The 20,578-nt window shown below is 50.2% G+C and overlaps 18 non-coding genes across 18 annotated transcripts; all 18 read left to right on the forward strand.

Annotated features, from left to right (window-relative positions):
* The first annotated feature begins 475 nt into the window (after positions 1 to 475).
* Positions 476 to 594, forward strand: LOC124737408. The gene has a single exon (XR_007009744.1). It is a non-coding gene; the product is annotated as a 5S ribosomal RNA (ribosomal RNA).
* A 1,025-nt stretch (positions 595 to 1,619) lies between these two features.
* On the forward strand, positions 1,620 to 1,738 carry LOC124737383. Its single transcript, XR_007009722.1, has one exon. It is a non-coding gene; the product is annotated as a 5S ribosomal RNA (ribosomal RNA).
* Positions 1,739 to 2,763: 1,025 nt separating this feature from the next.
* Positions 2,764 to 2,882, forward strand: LOC124737385. Its single transcript, XR_007009723.1, has one exon. It is a non-coding gene; the product is annotated as a 5S ribosomal RNA (ribosomal RNA).
* A 1,025-nt stretch (positions 2,883 to 3,907) lies between these two features.
* On the forward strand, positions 3,908 to 4,026 carry LOC124737386. The gene has a single exon (XR_007009724.1). It is a non-coding gene; the product is annotated as a 5S ribosomal RNA (ribosomal RNA).
* A 1,025-nt stretch (positions 4,027 to 5,051) lies between these two features.
* On the forward strand, positions 5,052 to 5,170 carry LOC124737387. The gene has a single exon (XR_007009725.1). It is a non-coding gene; the product is annotated as a 5S ribosomal RNA (ribosomal RNA).
* Positions 5,171 to 6,195: 1,025 nt separating this feature from the next.
* LOC124737409 lies at positions 6,196 to 6,314 on the forward strand. Its single transcript, XR_007009745.1, has one exon. It is a non-coding gene; the product is annotated as a 5S ribosomal RNA (ribosomal RNA).
* A 1,024-nt stretch (positions 6,315 to 7,338) lies between these two features.
* On the forward strand, positions 7,339 to 7,457 carry LOC124737410. Its single transcript, XR_007009746.1, has one exon. It is a non-coding gene; the product is annotated as a 5S ribosomal RNA (ribosomal RNA).
* A 1,025-nt stretch (positions 7,458 to 8,482) lies between these two features.
* Positions 8,483 to 8,601, forward strand: LOC124737411. The gene has a single exon (XR_007009747.1). It is a non-coding gene; the product is annotated as a 5S ribosomal RNA (ribosomal RNA).
* A 1,026-nt stretch (positions 8,602 to 9,627) lies between these two features.
* LOC124737413 lies at positions 9,628 to 9,746 on the forward strand. Its single transcript, XR_007009749.1, has one exon. It is a non-coding gene; the product is annotated as a 5S ribosomal RNA (ribosomal RNA).
* A 1,024-nt stretch (positions 9,747 to 10,770) lies between these two features.
* On the forward strand, positions 10,771 to 10,889 carry LOC124737414. The gene has a single exon (XR_007009750.1). It is a non-coding gene; the product is annotated as a 5S ribosomal RNA (ribosomal RNA).
* A 1,025-nt stretch (positions 10,890 to 11,914) lies between these two features.
* Positions 11,915 to 12,033, forward strand: LOC124737415. The gene has a single exon (XR_007009751.1). It is a non-coding gene; the product is annotated as a 5S ribosomal RNA (ribosomal RNA).
* A 1,026-nt stretch (positions 12,034 to 13,059) lies between these two features.
* LOC124737416 lies at positions 13,060 to 13,178 on the forward strand. The gene has a single exon (XR_007009752.1). It is a non-coding gene; the product is annotated as a 5S ribosomal RNA (ribosomal RNA).
* Positions 13,179 to 14,202: 1,024 nt separating this feature from the next.
* LOC124737389 lies at positions 14,203 to 14,321 on the forward strand. The gene has a single exon (XR_007009727.1). It is a non-coding gene; the product is annotated as a 5S ribosomal RNA (ribosomal RNA).
* Positions 14,322 to 15,346: 1,025 nt separating this feature from the next.
* On the forward strand, positions 15,347 to 15,465 carry LOC124737418. The gene has a single exon (XR_007009753.1). It is a non-coding gene; the product is annotated as a 5S ribosomal RNA (ribosomal RNA).
* Positions 15,466 to 16,489: 1,024 nt separating this feature from the next.
* On the forward strand, positions 16,490 to 16,608 carry LOC124737419. Its single transcript, XR_007009754.1, has one exon. It is a non-coding gene; the product is annotated as a 5S ribosomal RNA (ribosomal RNA).
* A 1,025-nt stretch (positions 16,609 to 17,633) lies between these two features.
* On the forward strand, positions 17,634 to 17,752 carry LOC124737420. Its single transcript, XR_007009755.1, has one exon. It is a non-coding gene; the product is annotated as a 5S ribosomal RNA (ribosomal RNA).
* Positions 17,753 to 18,778: 1,026 nt separating this feature from the next.
* On the forward strand, positions 18,779 to 18,897 carry LOC124737421. Its single transcript, XR_007009756.1, has one exon. It is a non-coding gene; the product is annotated as a 5S ribosomal RNA (ribosomal RNA).
* Positions 18,898 to 19,923: 1,026 nt separating this feature from the next.
* LOC124737422 lies at positions 19,924 to 20,042 on the forward strand. Its single transcript, XR_007009757.1, has one exon. It is a non-coding gene; the product is annotated as a 5S ribosomal RNA (ribosomal RNA).
* Positions 20,043 to 20,578: the final 536 nt, after the last annotated feature.

The raw sequence follows: 20,578 nt of genomic DNA on the forward strand, positions 1-20,578 counted from the left end.
GCCACACGCCGGCCGGCCGCGCGCCAGCCCTCCTGCGCTGGACGCCAGGGACAAGATGCGTCTTCCGCGAGTGTCGAAGGCTGCACGCGCCAAGCGGATGACAGGAGGTGCAACGAGAAGCTGCGCGTCTCACACACACGGCGGCGCGCCCGCTAGTTCGGCAGTCGCTCTGCTGGCACGTCGGATTGCGGAAGGAAGTGCTTAAAATTACAATTCTGTTCATGTTTTATGTTGTAAAGTTGTTAGCTTGTAACGATGTAATGTTAATAAATAAATTTATAAAGCTCACAAAAAAAAAATACACGAAGCACGTCCTTCCGGCTCATAAGTTTTGGAACTCAGGATTGCGTTCGCGCTAACGTGACGAATTGTCAATAAAAAAAAATGCGGCTGCTTTCGACCGAAAAGTAAGATTTTGTGTGTGTTGGGATAAGAACCGAATGCGAATTCTGCCATGCGCCTACATTATATGGGCGCCAACGGCCATACCATGTTGAGTACACCGGTTCTCGTCCGATCACCGAAGTTAAGCAACATCGGGCGTGGTTAGTACTTGGATGGGTGACCGCCTGGGAACACCACGTGCTGTTGGCTCCCCTTCATTTACTTTTTTTTTTTTTATACCGCCCTCTTTCCATACCACCGTTCTGTTGTGACAAAGATTCTTGCTTAAGCATTTTAAACTACTGTAGTGACCATAAGGTACGAAATTGCAGTAAATGTCTCAGTTTGAGGGAGAATGTGCTAACCAAGTTCGCCAGGAAGTCTTTGAAAACGACAAAACAGTACGAATAGGCAGATATGTTCTGAAATACGTCAGCGCCTGTTGTTGTGTAGCGGTGTACAATTCCTACTTCGATATGTAATCATAAAGTTATTCTTTAGTCGTCTCGTCTCGTCTCCTCATCTCCTGCAGACGTTTCTTGTGCTTGCGCTGTTATATGGGCCACGACCCGAGCGGCAGCGAGCGGCAGTCGAGCAAAGTCGGGACAAGTCGGGACGGGGACAGGCACAGGGACAGGAATGGTGCGAATGCACTGCAAATTACGCAAACACCTCGTCTGAGGCGAGGCGAGGCGAGGCGAGGAAGCTCACATCGCCAGCAGTGGCGCCCTCCAACAAGACACTGCCACACCCCGCACAGGCCACACGCCGGCCGGCCGCGCGCCAGCCCTCCTGCGCTGGACGCCAGGGACAAGATGCGTCTTCCGCGAGTGTCGAAGGCTGCACGCGCCAAGCGGATGACAGGAGGTGCAACGAGAAGCTGCGCGTCTCACACACACGGCGGCGCGCCCGCTAGTTCGGCAGTCGCTCTGCTGGCACGTCGGATTGCGGAAGGAAGTGCTTAAAATTACAATTCTGTTCATGTTTTATGTTGTAAAGTTGTTAGCTTGTAACGATGTAATGTTAATAAATAAATTTATAAAGCTCACAAAAAAAAAATACACGAAGCACGTCCTTCCGGCTCATAAGTTTTGGAACTCAGGATTGCGTTCGCGCTAACGTGACGAATTGTCAATAAAAAAAAATGCGGCTGCTTTCGACCGAAAAGTAAGATTTTGTGTGTGTTGGGATAAGAACCGAATGCGAATTCTGCCATGCGCCTACATTATATGGGCGCCAACGGCCATACCATGTTGAGTACACCGGTTCTCGTCCGATCACCGAAGTTAAGCAACATCGGGCGTGGTTAGTACTTGGATGGTTGACCGCCTGGGAACACCACGTGCTGTTGGCTCCCCTTCATTTACTTTTTTTTTTTTTATACCGCCCTCTTTCCATACCACCGTTCTGTTGTGACAAAGATTCTTGCTTAAGCATTTTAAACTACTGTAGTGACCATAAGGTACGAAATTGCAGTAAATGTCTCAGTTTGAGGGAGAATGTGCTAACCAAGTTCGCCAGGAAGTCTTTGAAAACGACAAAACAGTACGAATAGGCAGATATGTTCTGAAATACGTCAGCGCCTGTTGTTGTGTAGCGGTGTACAATTCCTACTTCGATATGTAATCATAAAGTTATTCTTTAGTCGTCTCGTCTCGTCTCCTCATCTCCTGCAGACGTTTCTTGTGCTTGCGCTGTTATATGGGCCACGACCCGAGCGGCAGCGAGCGGCAGTCGAGCAAAGTCGGGACAAGTCGGGACGGGGACAGGCACAGGGACAGGAATGGTGCGAATGCACTGCAAATTACGCAAACACCTCGTCTGAGGCGAGGCGAGGCGAGGCGAGGAAGCTCACATCGCCAGCAGTGGCGCCCTCCAACAAGACACTGCCACACCCCGCACAGGCCACACGCCGGCCGGCCGCGCGCCAGCCCTCCTGCGCTGGACGCCAGGGACAAGATGCGTCTTCCGCGAGTGTCGAAGGCTGCACGCGCCAAGCGGATGACAGGAGGTGCAACGAGAAGCTGCGCGTCTCACACACACGGCGGCGCGCCCGCTAGTTCGGCAGTCGCTCTGCTGGCACGTCGGATTGCGGAAGGAAGTGCTTAAAATTACAATTCTGTTCATGTTTTATGTTGTAAAGTTGTTAGCTTGTAACGATGTAATGTTAATAAATAAATTTATAAAGCTCACAAAAAAAAAATACACGAAGCACGTCCTTCCGGCTCATAAGTTTTGGAACTCAGGATTGCGTTCGCGCTAACGTGACGAATTGTCAATAAAAAAAAATGCGGCTGCTTTCGACCGAAAAGTAAGATTTTGTGTGTGTTGGGATAAGAACCGAATGCGAATTCTGCCATGCGCCTACATTATATGGGCGCCAACGGCCATACCATGTTGAGTACACCGGTTCTCGTCCGATCACCGAAGTTAAGCAACATCGGGCGTGGTTAGTACTTGGATGGTTGACCGCCTGGGAACACCACGTGCTGTTGGCTCCCCTTCATTTACTTTTTTTTTTTTTATACCGCCCTCTTTCCATACCACCGTTCTGTTGTGACAAAGATTCTTGCTTAAGCATTTTAAACTACTGTAGTGACCATAAGGTACGAAATTGCAGTAAATGTCTCAGTTTGAGGGAGAATGTGCTAACCAAGTTCGCCAGGAAGTCTTTGAAAACGACAAAACAGTACGAATAGGCAGATATGTTCTGAAATACGTCAGCGCCTGTTGTTGTGTAGCGGTGTACAATTCCTACTTCGATATGTAATCATAAAGTTATTCTTTAGTCGTCTCGTCTCGTCTCCTCATCTCCTGCAGACGTTTCTTGTGCTTGCGCTGTTATATGGGCCACGACCCGAGCGGCAGCGAGCGGCAGTCGAGCAAAGTCGGGACAAGTCGGGACGGGGACAGGCACAGGGACAGGAATGGTGCGAATGCACTGCAAATTACGCAAACACCTCGTCTGAGGCGAGGCGAGGCGAGGCGAGGAAGCTCACATCGCCAGCAGTGGCGCCCTCCAACAAGACTGTGCCACACCCCGCACAGGCCCTACGCCGGTCGGCCGCGCGCCAGCCCTCCTGCGCTGGACGCCAGGGACAAGATGCGTCTTCCGCGAGTGTCGAAGGCTGCACGCGCCAAGCGGATGACAGGAGGTGCAACGAGAAGCTGCGCGTCTCACACACACGGCGGCGCGCCCGCTAGTTCGGCAGTCGCTCTGCTGGCACGTCGGATTGCGGAAGGAAGTGCTTAAAATTACAATTCTGTTCATGTTTTATGTTGTAAAGTTGTTAGCTTGTAACGATGTAATGTTAATAAATAAATTTATAAAGCTCACAAAAAAAAAATACACGAAGCACGTCCTTCCGGCTCATAAGTTTTGGAACTCAGGATTGCGTTCGCGCTAACGTGACGAATTGTCAATAAAAAAAAATGCGGCTGCTTTCGACCGAAAAGTAAGATTTTGTGTGTGTTGGGATAAGAACCGAATGCGAATTCTGCCATGCGCCTACATTATATGGGCGCCAACGGCCATACCATGTTGAGTACACCGGTTCTCGTCCGATCACCGAAGTTAAGCAACATCGGGCGTGGTTAGTACTTGGATGGTTGACCGCCTGGGAACACCACGTGCTGTTGGCTCCCCTTCATTTACTTTTTTTTTTTTTATACCGCCCTCTTTCCATACCACCGTTCTGTTGTGACAAAGATTCTTGCTTAAGCATTTTAAACTACTGTAGTGACCATAAGGTACGAAATTGCAGTAAATGTCTCAGTTTGAGGGAGAATGTGCTAACCAAGTTCGCCAGGAAGTCTTTGAAAACGACAAAACAGTACGAATAGGCAGATATGTTCTGAAATACGTCAGCGCCTGTTGTTGTGTAGCGGTGTACAATTCCTACTTCGATATGTAATCATAAAGTTATTCTTTAGTCGTCTCGTCTCGTCTCCTCATCTCCTGCAGACGTTTCTTGTGCTTGCGCTGTTATATGGGCCACGACCCGAGCGGCAGCGAGCGGCAGTCGAGCAAAGTCGGGACAAGTCGGGACGGGGACAGGCACAGGGACAGGAATGGTGCGAATGCACTGCAAATTACGCAAACACCTCGTCTGAGGCGAGGCGAGGCGAGGCGAGGAAGCTCACATCGCCAGCAGTGGCGCCCTCCAACAAGACACTGCCACACCCCGCACAGGCCACACGCCGGCCGGCCGCGCGCCAGCCCTCCTGCGCTGGACGCCAGGGACAAGATGCGTCTTCCGCGAGTGTCGAAGGCTGCACGCGCCAAGCGGATGACAGGAGGTGCAACGAGAAGCTGCGCGTCTCACACACACGGCGGCGCGCCCGCTAGTTCGGCAGTCGCTCTGCTGGCACGTCGGATTGCGGAAGGAAGTGCTTAAAATTACAATTCTGTTCATGTTTTATGTTGTAAAGTTGTTAGCTTGTAACGATGTAATGTTAATAAATAAATTTATAAAGCTCACAAAAAAAAAATACACGAAGCACGTCCTTCCGGCTCATAAGTTTTGGAACTCAGGATTGCGTTCGCGCTAACGTGACGAATTGTCAATAAAAAAAAATGCGGCTGCTTTCGACCGAAAAGTAAGATTTTGTGTGTGTTGGGATAAGAACCGAATGCGAATTCTGCCATGCGCCTACATTATATGGGCGCCAACGGCCATACCATGTTGAGTACACCGGTTCTCGTCCGATCACCGAAGTTAAGCAACATCGGGCGTGGTTAGTACTTGGATGGTTGACCGCCTGGGAACACCACGTGCTGTTGGCTCCCCTTCATTTACTTTTTTTTTTTTTATACCGCCCTCTTTCCATACCACCGTTCTGTTGTGACAAAGATTCTTGCTTAAGCATTTTAAACTACTGTAGTGACCATAAGGTACGAAATTGCAGTAAATGTCTCAGTTTGAGGGAGAATGTGCTAACCAAGTTCGCCAGGAAGTCTTTGAAAACGACAAAACAGTACGAATAGGCAGATATGTTCTGAAATACGTCAGCGCCTGTTGTTGTGTAGCGGTGTACAATTCCTACTTCGATATGTAATCATAAAGTTATTCTTTAGTCGTCTCGTCTCGTCTCCTCATCTCCTGCAGACGTTTCTTGTGCTTGCGCTGTTATATGGGCCACGACCCGAGCGGCAGCGAGCGGCAGTCGAGCAAAGTCGGGACAAGTCGGGACGGGGACAGGCACAGGGACAGGAATGGTGCGAATGCACTGCAAATTACGCAAACACCTCGTCTGAGGCGAGGCGAGGCGAGGCGAGGAAGCTCACATCGCCAGCAGTGGCGCCCTCCAACAAGACTGTGCCACACCCCGCACAGGCCCTACGCCGGTCGGCCGCGCGCCAGCCCTCCTGCGCTGGACGCCAGGGACAAGATGCGTCTTCCGCGAGTGTCGAAGGCTGCACGCGCCAAGCGGATGACAGGAGGTGCAACGAGAAGCTGCGCGTCTCACACACACGGCGGCGCGCCCGCTAGTTCGGCAGTCGCTCTGCTGGCACGTCGGATTGCGGAAGGAAGTGCTTAAAATTACAATTCTGTTCATGTTTTATGTTGTAAAGTTGTTAGCTTGTAACGATGTAATGTTAATAAATAAATTTATAAAGCTCACAAAAAAAAAATACACGAAGCACGTCCTTCCGGCTCATAAGTTTTGGAACTCAGGATTGCGTTCGCGCTAACGTGACGAATTGTCAATAAAAAAAAATGCGGCTGCTTTCGACCGAAAAGTAAGATTTTGTGTGTGTTGGGATAAGAACCGAATGCGAATTCTGCCATGCGCCTACATTATATGGGCGCCAACGGCCATACCATGTTGAGTACACCGGTTCTCGTCCGATCACCGAAGTTAAGCAACATCGGGCGTGGTTAGTACTTGGATGGGTGACCGCCTGGGAACACCACGTGCTGTTGGCTCCCCTTCATTTACTTTTTTTTTTTTTATACCGCCCTCTTTCCATACCACCGTTCTGTTGTGACAAAGATTCTTGCTTAAGCATTTTAAACTACTGTAGTGACCATAAGGTACGAAATTGCAGTAAATGTCTCAGTTTGAGGGAGAATGTGCTAACCAAGTTCGCCAGGAAGTCTTTGAAAACGACAAAACAGTACGAATAGGCAGATATGTTCTGAAATACGTCAGCGCCTGTTGTTGTGTAGCGGTGTACAATTCCTACTTCGATATGTAATCATAAAGTTATTCTTTAGTCGTCTCGTCTCGTCTCCTCATCTCCTGCAGACGTTTCTTGTGCTTGCGCTGTTATATGGGCCACGACCCGAGCGGCAGCGAGCGGCAGTCGAGCAAAGTCGGGACAAGTCGGGACGGGGACAGGCACAGGGACAGGAATGGTGCGAATGCACTGCAAATTACGCAAACACCTCGTCTGAGGCGAGGCGAGGCGAGGCGAGGAAGCTCACATCGCCAGCAGTGGCGCCCTCCAACAAGACTGTGCCAACCCCGCACAGGCCCTACGCCGGTCGGCCGCGCGCCAGCCCTCCTGCGCTGGACGCCAGGGACAAGATGCGTCTTCCGCGAGTGTCGAAGGCTGCACGCGCCAAGCGGATGACAGGAGGTGCAACGAGAAGCTGCGCGTCTCACACACACGGCGGCGCGCCCGCTAGTTCGGCAGTCGCTCTGCTGGCACGTCGGATTGCGGAAGGAAGTGCTTAAAATTACAATTCTGTTCATGTTTTATGTTGTAAAGTTGTTAGCTTGTAACGATGTAATGTTAATAAATAAATTTATAAAGCTCACAAAAAAAAAATACACGAAGCACGTCCTTCCGGCTCATAAGTTTTGGAACTCAGGATTGCGTTCGCGCTAACGTGACGAATTGTCAATAAAAAAAAATGCGGCTGCTTTCGACCGAAAAGTAAGATTTTGTGTGTGTTGGGATAAGAACCGAATGCGAATTCTGCCATGCGCCTACATTATATGGGCGCCAACGGCCATACCATGTTGAGTACACCGGTTCTCGTCCGATCACCGAAGTTAAGCAACATCGGGCGTGGTTAGTACTTGGATGGGTGACCGCCTGGGAACACCACGTGCTGTTGGCTCCCCTTCATTTACTTTTTTTTTTTTTATACCGCCCTCTTTCCATACCACCGTTCTGTTGTGACAAAGATTCTTGCTTAAGCATTTTAAACTACTGTAGTGACCATAAGGTACGAAATTGCAGTAAATGTCTCAGTTTGAGGGAGAATGTGCTAACCAAGTTCGCCAGGAAGTCTTTGAAAACGACAAAACAGTACGAATAGGCAGATATGTTCTGAAATACGTCAGCGCCTGTTGTTGTGTAGCGGTGTACAATTCCTACTTCGATATGTAATCATAAAGTTATTCTTTAGTCGTCTCGTCTCGTCTCCTCATCTCCTGCAGACGTTTCTTGTGCTTGCGCTGTTATATGGGCCACGACCCGAGCGGCAGCGAGCGGCAGTCGAGCAAAGTCGGGACAAGTCGGGACGGGGACAGGCACAGGGACAGGAATGGTGCGAATGCACTGCAAATTACGCAAACACCTCGTCTGAGGCGAGGCGAGGCGAGGCGAGGAAGCTCACATCGCCAGCAGTGGCGCCCTCCAACAAGACACTGCCACACCCCGCACAGGCCACACGCCGGCCGGCCGCGCGCCAGCCCTCCTGCGCTGGACGCCAGGGACAAGATGCGTCTTCCGCGAGTGTCGAAGGCTGCACGCGCCAAGCGGATGACAGGAGGTGCAACGAGAAGCTGCGCGTCTCACACACACGGCGGCGCGCCCGCTAGTTCGGCAGTCGCTCTGCTGGCACGTCGGATTGCGGAAGGAAGTGCTTAAAATTACAATTCTGTTCATGTTTTATGTTGTAAAGTTGTTAGCTTGTAACGATGTAATGTTAATAAATAAATTTATAAAGCTCACAAAAAAAAAATACACGAAGCACGTCCTTCCGGCTCATAAGTTTTGGAACTCAGGATTGCGTTCGCGCTAACGTGACGAATTGTCAATAAAAAAAAATGCGGCTGCTTTCGACCGAAAAGTAAGATTTTGTGTGTGTTGGGATAAGAACCGAATGCGAATTCTGCCATGCGCCTACATTATATGGGCGCCAACGGCCATACCATGTTGAGTACACCGGTTCTCGTCCGATCACCGAAGTTAAGCAACATCGGGCGTGGTTAGTACTTGGATGGGTGACCGCCTGGGAACACCACGTGCTGTTGGCTCCCCTTCATTTACTTTTTTTTTTTTTTATACCGCCCTCTTTCCATACCACCGTTCTGTTGTGACAAAGATTCTTGCTTAAGCATTTTAAACTACTGTAGTGACCATAAGGTACGAAATTGCAGTAAATGTCTCAGTTTGAGGGAGAATGTGCTAACCAAGTTCGCCAGGAAGTCTTTGAAAACGACAAAACAGTACGAATAGGCAGATATGTTCTGAAATACGTCAGCGCCTGTTGTTGTGTAGCGGTGTACAATTCCTACTTCGATATGTAATCATAAAGTTATTCTTTAGTCGTCTCGTCTCGTCTCCTCATCTCCTGCAGACGTTTCTTGTGCTTGCGCTGTTATATGGGCCACGACCCGAGCGGCAGCGAGCGGCAGTCGAGCAAAGTCGGGACAAGTCGGGACGGGGACAGGCACAGGGACAGGAATGGTGCGAATGCACTGCAAATTACGCAAACACCTCGTCTGAGGCGAGGCGAGGCGAGGCGAGGAAGCTCACATCGCCAGCAGTGGCGCCCTCCAACAAGACACTGCCACACCCCGCACAGGCCACACGCCGGCCGGCCGCGCGCCAGCCCTCCTGCGCTGGACGCCAGGGACAAGATGCGTCTTCCGCGAGTGTCGAAGGCTGCACGCGCCAAGCGGATGACAGGAGGTGCAACGAGAAGCTGCGCGTCTCACACACACGGCGGCGCGCCCGCTAGTTCGGCAGTCGCTCTGCTGGCACGTCGGATTGCGGAAGGAAGTGCTTAAAATTACAATTCTGTTCATGTTTTATGTTGTAAAGTTGTTAGCTTGTAACGATGTAATGTTAATAAATAAATTTATAAAGCTCACAAAAAAAAAATACACGAAGCACGTCCTTCCGGCTCATAAGTTTTGGAACTCAGGATTGCGTTCGCGCTAACGTGACGAATTGTCAATAAAAAAAAATGCGGCTGCTTTCGACCGAAAAGTAAGATTTTGTGTGTGTTGGGATAAGAACCGAATGCGAATTCTGCCATGCGCCTACATTATATGGGCGCCAACGGCCATACCATGTTGAGTACACCGGTTCTCGTCCGATCACCGAAGTTAAGCAACATCGGGCGTGGTTAGTACTTGGATGGGTGACCGCCTGGGAACACCACGTGCTGTTGGCTCCCCTTCATTTACTTTTTTTTTTTTATACCGCCCTCTTTCCATACCACCGTTCTGTTGTGACAAAGATTCTTGCTTAAGCATTTTAAACTACTGTAGTGACCATAAGGTACGAAATTGCAGTAAATGTCTCAGTTTGAGGGAGAATGTGCTAACCAAGTTCGCCAGGAAGTCTTTGAAAACGACAAAACAGTACGAATAGGCAGATATGTTCTGAAATACGTCAGCGCCTGTTGTTGTGTAGCGGTGTACAATTCCTACTTCGATATGTAATCATAAAGTTATTCTTTAGTCGTCTCGTCTCGTCTCCTCATCTCCTGCAGACGTTTCTTGTGCTTGCGCTGTTATATGGGCCACGACCCGAGCGGCAGCGAGCGGCAGTCGAGCAAAGTCGGGACAAGTCGGGACGGGGACAGGCACAGGGACAGGAATGGTGCGAATGCACTGCAAATTACGCAAACACCTCGTCTGAGGCGAGGCGAGGCGAGGCGAGGAAGCTCACATCGCCAGCAGTGGCGCCCTCCAACAAGACACTGCCACACCCCGCACAGGCCACACGCCGGCCGGCCGCGCGCCAGCCCTCCTGCGCTGGACGCCAGGGACAAGATGCGTCTTCCGCGAGTGTCGAAGGCTGCACGCGCCAAGCGGATGACAGGAGGTGCAACGAGAAGCTGCGCGTCTCACACACACGGCGGCGCGCCCGCTAGTTCGGCAGTCGCTCTGCTGGCACGTCGGATTGCGGAAGGAAGTGCTTAAAATTACAATTCTGTTCATGTTTTATGTTGTAAAGTTGTTAGCTTGTAACGATGTAATGTTAATAAATAAATTTATAAAGCTCACAAAAAAAAAATACACGAAGCACGTCCTTCCGGCTCATAAGTTTTGGAACTCAGGATTGCGTTCGCGCTAACGTGACGAATTGTCAATAAAAAAAAATGCGGCTGCTTTCGACCGAAAAGTAAGATTTTGTGTGTGTTGGGATAAGAACCGAATGCGAATTCTGCCATGCGCCTACATTATATGGGCGCCAACGGCCATACCATGTTGAGTACACCGGTTCTCGTCCGATCACCGAAGTTAAGCAACATCGGGCGTGGTTAGTACTTGGATGGGTGACCGCCTGGGAACACCACGTGCTGTTGGCTCCCCTTCATTTACTTTTTTTTTTTTTATACCGCCCTCTTTCCATACCACCGTTCTGTTGTGACAAAGATTCTTGCTTAAGCATTTTAAACTACTGTAGTGACCATAAGGTACGAAATTGCAGTAAATGTCTCAGTTTGAGGGAGAATGTGCTAACCAAGTTCGCCAGGAAGTCTTTGAAAACGACAAAACAGTACGAATAGGCAGATATGTTCTGAAATACGTCAGCGCCTGTTGTTGTGTAGCGGTGTACAATTCCTACTTCGATATGTAATCATAAAGTTATTCTTTAGTCGTCTCGTCTCGTCTCCTCATCTCCTGCAGACGTTTCTTGTGCTTGCGCTGTTATATGGGCCACGACCCGAGCGGCAGCGAGCGGCAGTCGAGCAAAGTCGGGACAAGTCGGGACGGGGACAGGCACAGGGACAGGAATGGTGCGAATGCACTGCAAATTACGCAAACACCTCGTCTGAGGCGAGGCGAGGCGAGGCGAGGAAGCTCACATCGCCAGCAGTGGCGCCCTCCAACAAGACACTGCCACACCCCGCACAGGCCACACGCCGGCCGGCCGCGCGCCAGCCCTCCTGCGCTGGACGCCAGGGACAAGATGCGTCTTCCGCGAGTGTCGAAGGCTGCACGCGCCAAGCGGATGACAGGAGGTGCAACGAGAAGCTGCGCGTCTCACACACACGGCGGCGCGCCCGCTAGTTCGGCAGTCGCTCTGCTGGCACGTCGGATTGCGGAAGGAAGTGCTTAAAATTACAATTCTGTTCATGTTTTATGTTGTAAAGTTGTTAGCTTGTAACGATGTAATGTTAATAAATAAATTTATAAAGCTCACAAAAAAAAAATACACGAAGCACGTCCTTCCGGCTCATAAGTTTTGGAACTCAGGATTGCGTTCGCGCTAACGTGACGAATTGTCAATAAAAAAAAATGCGGCTGCTTTCGACCGAAAAGTAAGATTTTGTGTGTGTTGGGATAAGAACCGAATGCGAATTCTGCCATGCGCCTACATTATATGGGCGCCAACGGCCATACCATGTTGAGTACACCGGTTCTCGTCCGATCACCGAAGTTAAGCAACATCGGGCGTGGTTAGTACTTGGATGGGTGACCGCCTGGGAACACCACGTGCTGTTGGCTCCCCTTCATTTACTTTTTTTTTTTTTTATACCGCCCTCTTTCCATACCACCGTTCTGTTGTGACAAAGATTCTTGCTTAAGCATTTTAAACTACTGTAGTGACCATAAGGTACGAAATTGCAGTAAATGTCTCAGTTTGAGGGAGAATGTGCTAACCAAGTTCGCCAGGAAGTCTTTGAAAACGACAAAACAGTACGAATAGGCAGATATGTTCTGAAATACGTCAGCGCCTGTTGTTGTGTAGCGGTGTACAATTCCTACTTCGATATGTAATCATAAAGTTATTCTTTAGTCGTCTCGTCTCGTCTCCTCATCTCCTGCAGACGTTTCTTGTGCTTGCGCTGTTATATGGGCCACGACCCGAGCGGCAGCGAGCGGCAGTCGAGCAAAGTCGGGACAAGTCGGGACGGGGACAGGCACAGGGACAGGAATGGTGCGAATGCACTGCAAATTACGCAAACACCTCGTCTGAGGCGAGGCGAGGCGAGGCGAGGAAGCTCACATCGCCAGCAGTGGCGCCCTCCAACAAGACACTGCCACACCCCGCACAGGCCACACGCCGGCCGGCCGCGCGCCAGCCCTCCTGCGCTGGACGCCAGGGACAAGATGCGTCTTCCGCGAGTGTCGAAGGCTGCACGCGCCAAGCGGATGACAGGAGGTGCAACGAGAAGCTGCGCGTCTCACACACACGGCGGCGCGCCCGCTAGTTCGGCAGTCGCTCTGCTGGCACGTCGGATTGCGGAAGGAAGTGCTTAAAATTACAATTCTGTTCATGTTTTATGTTGTAAAGTTGTTAGCTTGTAACGATGTAATGTTAATAAATAAATTTATAAAGCTCACAAAAAAAAAATACACGAAGCACGTCCTTCCGGCTCATAAGTTTTGGAACTCAGGATTGCGTTCGCGCTAACGTGACGAATTGTCAATAAAAAAAAATGCGGCTGCTTTCGACCGAAAAGTAAGATTTTGTGTGTGTTGGGATAAGAACCGAATGCGAATTCTGCCATGCGCCTACATTATATGGGCGCCAACGGCCATACCATGTTGAGTACACCGGTTCTCGTCCGATCACCGAAGTTAAGCAACATCGGGCGTGGTTAGTACTTGGATGGGTGACCGCCTGGGAACACCACGTGCTGTTGGCTCCCCTTCATTTACTTTTTTTTTTTTATACCGCCCTCTTTCCATACCACCGTTCTGTTGTGACAAAGATTCTTGCTTAAGCATTTTAAACTACTGTAGTGACCATAAGGTACGAAATTGCAGTAAATGTCTCAGTTTGAGGGAGAATGTGCTAACCAAGTTCGCCAGGAAGTCTTTGAAAACGACAAAACAGTACGAATAGGCAGATATGTTCTGAAATACGTCAGCGCCTGTTGTTGTGTAGCGGTGTACAATTCCTACTTCGATATGTAATCATAAAGTTATTCTTTAGTCGTCTCGTCTCGTCTCCTCATCTCCTGCAGACGTTTCTTGTGCTTGCGCTGTTATATGGGCCACGACCCGAGCGGCAGCGAGCGGCAGTCGAGCAAAGTCGGGACAAGTCGGGACGGGGACAGGCACAGGGACAGGAATGGTGCGAATGCACTGCAAATTACGCAAACACCTCGTCTGAGGCGAGGCGAGGCGAGGCGAGGAAGCTCACATCGCCAGCAGTGGCGCCCTCCAACAAGACACTGCCACACCCCGCACAGGCCACACGCCGGCCGGCCGCGCGCCAGCCCTCCTGCGCTGGACGCCAGGGACAAGATGCGTCTTCCGCGAGTGTCGAAGGCTGCACGCGCCAAGCGGATGACAGGAGGTGCAACGAGAAGCTGCGCGTCTCACACACACGGCGGCGCGCCCGCTAGTTCGGCAGTCGCTCTGCTGGCACGTCGGATTGCGGAAGGAAGTGCTTAAAATTACAATTCTGTTCATGTTTTATGTTGTAAAGTTGTTAGCTTGTAACGATGTAATGTTAATAAATAAATTTATAAAGCTCACAAAAAAAAAATACACGAAGCACGTCCTTCCGGCTCATAAGTTTTGGAACTCAGGATTGCGTTCGCGCTAACGTGACGAATTGTCAATAAAAAAAAATGCGGCTGCTTTCGACCGAAAAGTAAGATTTTGTGTGTGTTGGGATAAGAACCGAATGCGAATTCTGCCATGCGCCTACATTATATGGGCGCCAACGGCCATACCATGTTGAGTACACCGGTTCTCGTCCGATCACCGAAGTTAAGCAACATCGGGCGTGGTTAGTACTTGGATGGTTGACCGCCTGGGAACACCACGTGCTGTTGGCTCCCCTTCATTTACTTTTTTTTTTTTTATACCGCCCTCTTTCCATACCACCGTTCTGTTGTGACAAAGATTCTTGCTTAAGCATTTTAAACTACTGTAGTGACCATAAGGTACGAAATTGCAGTAAATGTCTCAGTTTGAGGGAGAATGTGCTAACCAAGTTCGCCAGGAAGTCTTTGAAAACGACAAAACAGTACGAATAGGCAGATATGTTCTGAAATACGTCAGCGCCTGTTGTTGTGTAGCGGTGTACAATTCCTACTTCGATATGTAATCATAAAGTTATTCTTTAGTCGTCTCGTCTCGTCTCCTCATCTCCTGCAGACGTTTCTTGTGCTTGCGCTGTTATATGGGCCACGACCCGAGCGGCAGCGAGCGGCAGTCGAGCAAAGTCGGGACAAGTCGGGACGGGGACAGGCACAGGGACAGGAATGGTGCGAATGCACTGCAAATTACGCAAACACCTCGTCTGAGGCGAGGCGAGGCGAGGCGAGGAAGCTCACATCGCCAGCAGTGGCGCCCTCCAACAAGACACTGCCACACCCCGCACAGGCCACACGCCGGCCGGCCGCGCGCCAGCCCTCCTGCGCTGGACGCCAGGGACAAGATGCGTCTTCCGCGAGTGTCGAAGGCTGCACGCGCCAAGCGGATGACAGGAGGTGCAACGAGAAGCTGCGCGTCTCACACACACGGCGGCGCGCCCGCTAGTTCGGCAGTCGCTCTGCTGGCACGTCGGATTGCGGAAGGAAGTGCTTAAAATTACAATTCTGTTCATGTTTTATGTTGTAAAGTTGTTAGCTTGTAACGATGTAATGTTAATAAATAAATTTATAAAGCTCACAAAAAAAAAATACACGAAGCACGTCCTTCCGGCTCATAAGTTTTGGAACTCAGGATTGCGTTCGCGCTAACGTGACGAATTGTCAATAAAAAAAAATGCGGCTGCTTTCGACCGAAAAGTAAGATTTTGTGTGTGTTGGGATAAGAACCGAATGCGAATTCTGCCATGCGCCTACATTATATGGGCGCCAACGGCCATACCATGTTGAGTACACCGGTTCTCGTCCGATCACCGAAGTTAAGCAACATCGGGCGTGGTTAGTACTTGGATGGGTGACCGCCTGGGAACACCACGTGCTGTTGGCTCCCCTTCATTTACTTTTTTTTTTTTATACCGCCCTCTTTCCATACCACCGTTCTGTTGTGACAAAGATTCTTGCTTAAGCATTTTAAACTACTGTAGTGACCATAAGGTACGAAATTGCAGTAAATGTCTCAGTTTGAGGGAGAATGTGCTAACCAAGTTCGCCAGGAAGTCTTTGAAAACGACAAAACAGTACGAATAGGCAGATATGTTCTGAAATACGTCAGCGCCTGTTGTTGTGTAGCGGTGTACAATTCCTACTTCGATATGTAATCATAAAGTTATTCTTTAGTCGTCTCGTCTCGTCTCCTCATCTCCTGCAGACGTTTCTTGTGCTTGCGCTGTTATATGGGCCACGACCCGAGCGGCAGCGAGCGGCAGTCGAGCAAAGTCGGGACAAGTCGGGACGGGGACAGGCACAGGGACAGGAATGGTGCGAATGCACTGCAAATTACGCAAACACCTCGTCTGAGGCGAGGCGAGGCGAGGCGAGGAAGCTCACATCGCCAGCAGTGGCGCCCTCCAACAAGACACTGCCACACCCCGCACAGGCCACACGCCGGCCGGCCGCGCGCCAGCCCTCCTGCGCTGGACGCCAGGGACAAGATGCGTCTTCCGCGAGTGTCGAAGGCTGCACGCGCCAAGCGGATGACAGGAGGTGCAACGAGAAGCTGCGCGTCTCACACACACGGCGGCGCGCCCGCTAGTTCGGCAGTCGCTCTGCTGGCACGTCGGATTGCGGAAGGAAGTGCTTAAAATTACAATTCTGTTCATGTTTTATGTTGTAAAGTTGTTAGCTTGTAACGATGTAATGTTAATAAATAAATTTATAAAGCTCACAAAAAAAAAATACACGAAGCACGTCCTTCCGGCTCATAAGTTTTGGAACTCAGGATTGCGTTCGCGCTAACGTGACGAATTGTCAATAAAAAAAAATGCGGCTGCTTTCGACCGAAAAGTAAGATTTTGTGTGTGTTGGGATAAGAACCGAATGCGAATTCTGCCATGCGCCTACATTATATGGGCGCCAACGGCCATACCATGTTGAGTACACCGGTTCTCGTCCGATCACCGAAGTTAAGCAACATCGGGCGTGGTTAGTACTTGGATGGGTGACCGCCTGGGAACACCACGTGCTGTTGGCTCCCCTTCATTTACTTTTTTTTTTTTTATACCGCCCTCTTTCCATACCACCGTTCTGTTGTGACAAAGATTCTTGCTTAAGCATTTTAAACTACTGTAGTGACCATAAGGTACGAAATTGCAGTAAATGTCTCAGTTTGAGGGAGAATGTGCTAACCAAGTTCGCCAGGAAGTCTTTGAAAACGACAAAACAGTACGAATAGGCAGATATGTTCTGAAATACGTCAGCGCCTGTTGTTGTGTAGCGGTGTACAATTCCTACTTCGATATGTAATCATAAAGTTATTCTTTAGTCGTCTCGTCTCGTCTCCTCATCTCCTGCAGACGTTTCTTGTGCTTGCGCTGTTATATGGGCCACGACCCGAGCGGCAGCGAGCGGCAGTCGAGCAAAGTCGGGACAAGTCGGGACGGGGACAGGCACAGGGACAGGAATGGTGCGAATGCACTGCAAATTACGCAAACACCTCGTCTGAGGCGAGGCGAGGCGAGGCGAGGAAGCTCACATCGCCAGCAGTGGCGCCCTCCAACAAGACACTGCCACACCCCGCACAGGCCACACGCCGGCCGGCCGCGCGCCAGCCCTCCTGCGCTGGACGCCAGGGACAAGATGCGTCTTCCGCGAGTGTCGAAGGCTGCACGCGCCAAGCGGATGACAGGAGGTGCAACGAGAAGCTGCGCGTCTCACACACACGGCGGCGCGCCCGCTAGTTCGGCAGTCGCTCTGCTGGCACGTCGGATTGCGGAAGGAAGTGCTTAAAATTACAATTCTGTTCATGTTTTATGTTGTAAAGTTGTTAGCTTGTAACGATGTAATGTTAATAAATAAATTTATAAAGCTCACAAAAAAAAAATACACGAAGCACGTCCTTCCGGCTCATAAGTTTTGGAACTCAGGATTGCGTTCGCGCTAACGTGACGAATTGTCAATAAAAAAAAATGCGGCTGCTTTCGACCGAAAAGTAAGATTTTGTGTGTGTTGGGATAAGAACCGAATGCGAATTCTGCCATGCGCCTACGTTATATGGGCGCCAACGGCCATACCATGTTGAGTACACCGGTTCTCGTCCGATCACCGAAGTTAAGCAACATCGGGCGTGGTTAGTACTTGGATGGGTGACCGCCTGGGAACACCACGTGCTGTTGGCTCCCCTTCATTTACTTTTTTTTTTTTTTATACCGCCCTCTTTCCATACCACCGTTCTGTTGTGACAAAGATTCTTGCTTAAGCATTTTAAACTACTGTAGTGACCATAAGGTACGAAATTGCAGTAAATGTCTCAGTTTGAGGGAGAATGTGCTAACCAAGTTCGCCAGGAAGTCTTTGAAAACGACAAAACAGTACGAATAGGCAGATATGTTCTGAAATACGTCAGCGCCTGTTGTTGTGTAGCGGTGTACAATTCCTACTTCGATATGTAATCATAAAGTTATTCTTTAGTCGTCTCGTCTCGTCTCCTCATCTCCTGCAGACGTTTCTTGTGCTTGCGCTGTTATATGGGCCACGACCCGAGCGGCAGCGAGCGGCAGTCGAGCAAAGTCGGGACAAGTCGGGACGGGGACAGGCACAGGGACAGGAATGGTGCGAATGCACTGCAAATTACGCAAACACCTCGTCTGAGGCGAGGCGAGGCGAGGCGAGGAAGCTCACATCGCCAGCAGTGGCGCCCTCCAACAAGACACTGCCACACCCCGCACAGGCCACACGCCGGCCGGCCGCGCGCCAGCCCTCCTGCGCTGGACGCCAGGGACAAGATGCGTCTTCCGCGAGTGTCGAAGGCTGCACGCGCCAAGCGGATGACAGGAGGTGCAACGAGAAGCTGCGCGTCTCACACACACGGCGGCGCGCCCGCTAGTTCGGCAGTCGCTCTGCTGGCACGTCGGATTGCGGAAGGAAGTGCTTAAAATTACAATTCTGTTCATGTTTTATGTTGTAAAGTTGTTAGCTTGTAACGATGTAATGTTAATAAATAAATTTATAAAGCTCACAAAAAAAAAATACACGAAGCACGTCCTTCCGGCTCATAAGTTTTGGAACTCAGGATTGCGTTCGCGCTAACGTGACGAATTGTCAATAAAAAAAAATGCGGCTGCTTTCGACCGAAAAGTAAGATTTTGTGTGTGTTGGGATAAGAACCGAATGCGAATTCTGCCATGCGCCTACATTATATGGGCGCCAACGGCCATACCATGTTGAGTACACCGGTTCTCGTCCGATCACCGAAGTTAAGCAACATCGGGCGTGGTTAGTACTTGGATGGGTGACCGCCTGGGAACACCACGTGCTGTTGGCTCCCCTTCATTTACTTTTTTTTTTTTTTATACCGCCCTCTTTCCATACCACCGTTCTGTTGTGACAAAGATTCTTGCTTAAGCATTTTAAACTACTGTAGTGACCATAAGGTACGAAATTGCAGTAAATGTCTCAGTTTGAGGGAGAATGTGCTAACCAAGTTCGCCAGGAAGTCTTTGAAAACGACAAAACAGTACGAATAGGCAGATATGTTCTGAAATACGTCAGCGCCTGTTGTTGTGTAGCGGTGTACAATTCCTACTTCGATATGTAATCATAAAGTTATTCTTTAGTCGTCTCGTCTCGTCTCCTCATCTCCTGCAGACGTTTCTTGTGCTTGCGCTGTTATATGGGCCACGACCCGAGCGGCAGCGAGCGGCAGTCGAGCAAAGTCGGGACAAGTCGGGACGGGGACAGGCACAGGGACAGGAATGGTGCGAATGCACTGCAAATTACGCAAACACCTCGTCTGAGGCGAGGCGAGGCGAGGCGAGGAAGCTCACATCGCCAGCAGTGGCGCCCTCCAACAAGACACTGCCACACCCCGCACAGGCCACACGCCGGCCGGCCGCGCGCCAGCCCTCCTGCGCTGGACGCCAGGGACAAGATGCGTCTTCCGCGAGTGTCGAAGGCTGCACGCGCCAAGCGGATGACAGGAGGTGCAACGAGAAGCTGCGCGTCTCACACACACGGCGGCGCGCCCGCTAGTTCGGCAGTCGCTCTGCTGGCACGTCGGATTGCGGAAGGAAGTGCTTAAAATTACAATTCTGTTCATGTTTTATGTTGTAAAGTTGTTAGCTTGTAACGATGTAATGTTAATAAATAAATTTATAAAGCTCACAAAAAAAAAATACACGAAGCACGTCCTTCCGGCTCATAAGTTTTGGAACTCAGGATTGCGTTCGCGCTAACGTGACGAATTGTCAATAAAAAAAAATGCGGCTGCTTTCGACCGAAAAGTAAGATTTTGTGTGTGTTGGGATAAGAACCGAATGCGAATTCTGCCATGCGCCTACATTATATGGGCGCCAACGGCCATACCATGTTGAGTACACCGGTTCTCGTCCGATCACCGAAGTTAAGCAACATCGGGCGTGGTTAGTACTTGGATGGGTGACCGCCTGGGAACACCACGTGCTGTTGGCTCCCCTTCATTTACTTTTTTTTTTTTTTATACCGCCCTCTTTCCATACCACCGTTCTGTTGTGACAAAGATTCTTGCTTAAGCATTTTAAACTACTGTAGTGACCATAAGGTACGAAATTGCAGTAAATGTCTCAGTTTGAGGGAGAATGTGCTAACCAAGTTCGCCAGGAAGTCTTTGAAAACGACAAAACAGTACGAATAGGCAGATATGTTCTGAAATACGTCAGCGCCTGTTGTTGTGTAGCGGTGTACAATTCCTACTTCGATATGTAATCATAAAGTTATTCTTTAGTCGTCTCGTCTCGTCTCCTCATCTCCTGCAGACGTTTCTTGTGCTTGCGCTGTTATATGGGCCACGACCCGAGCGGCAGCGAGCGGCAGTCGAGCAAAGTCGGGACAAGTCGGGACGGGGACAGGCACAGGGACAGGAATGGTGCGAATGCACTGCAAATTACGCAAACACCTCGTCTGAGGCGAGGCGAGGCGAGGCGAGGAAGCTCACATCGCCAGCAGTGGCGCCCTCCAACAAGACACTG

This window comes from Schistocerca piceifrons, unplaced genomic scaffold (genome assembly GCF_021461385.2).
Source record: "Schistocerca piceifrons isolate TAMUIC-IGC-003096 unplaced genomic scaffold, iqSchPice1.1 HiC_scaffold_1699, whole genome shotgun sequence".
Lineage (NCBI taxonomy): Eukaryota > Metazoa > Arthropoda > Insecta > Orthoptera > Acrididae > Schistocerca > Schistocerca piceifrons.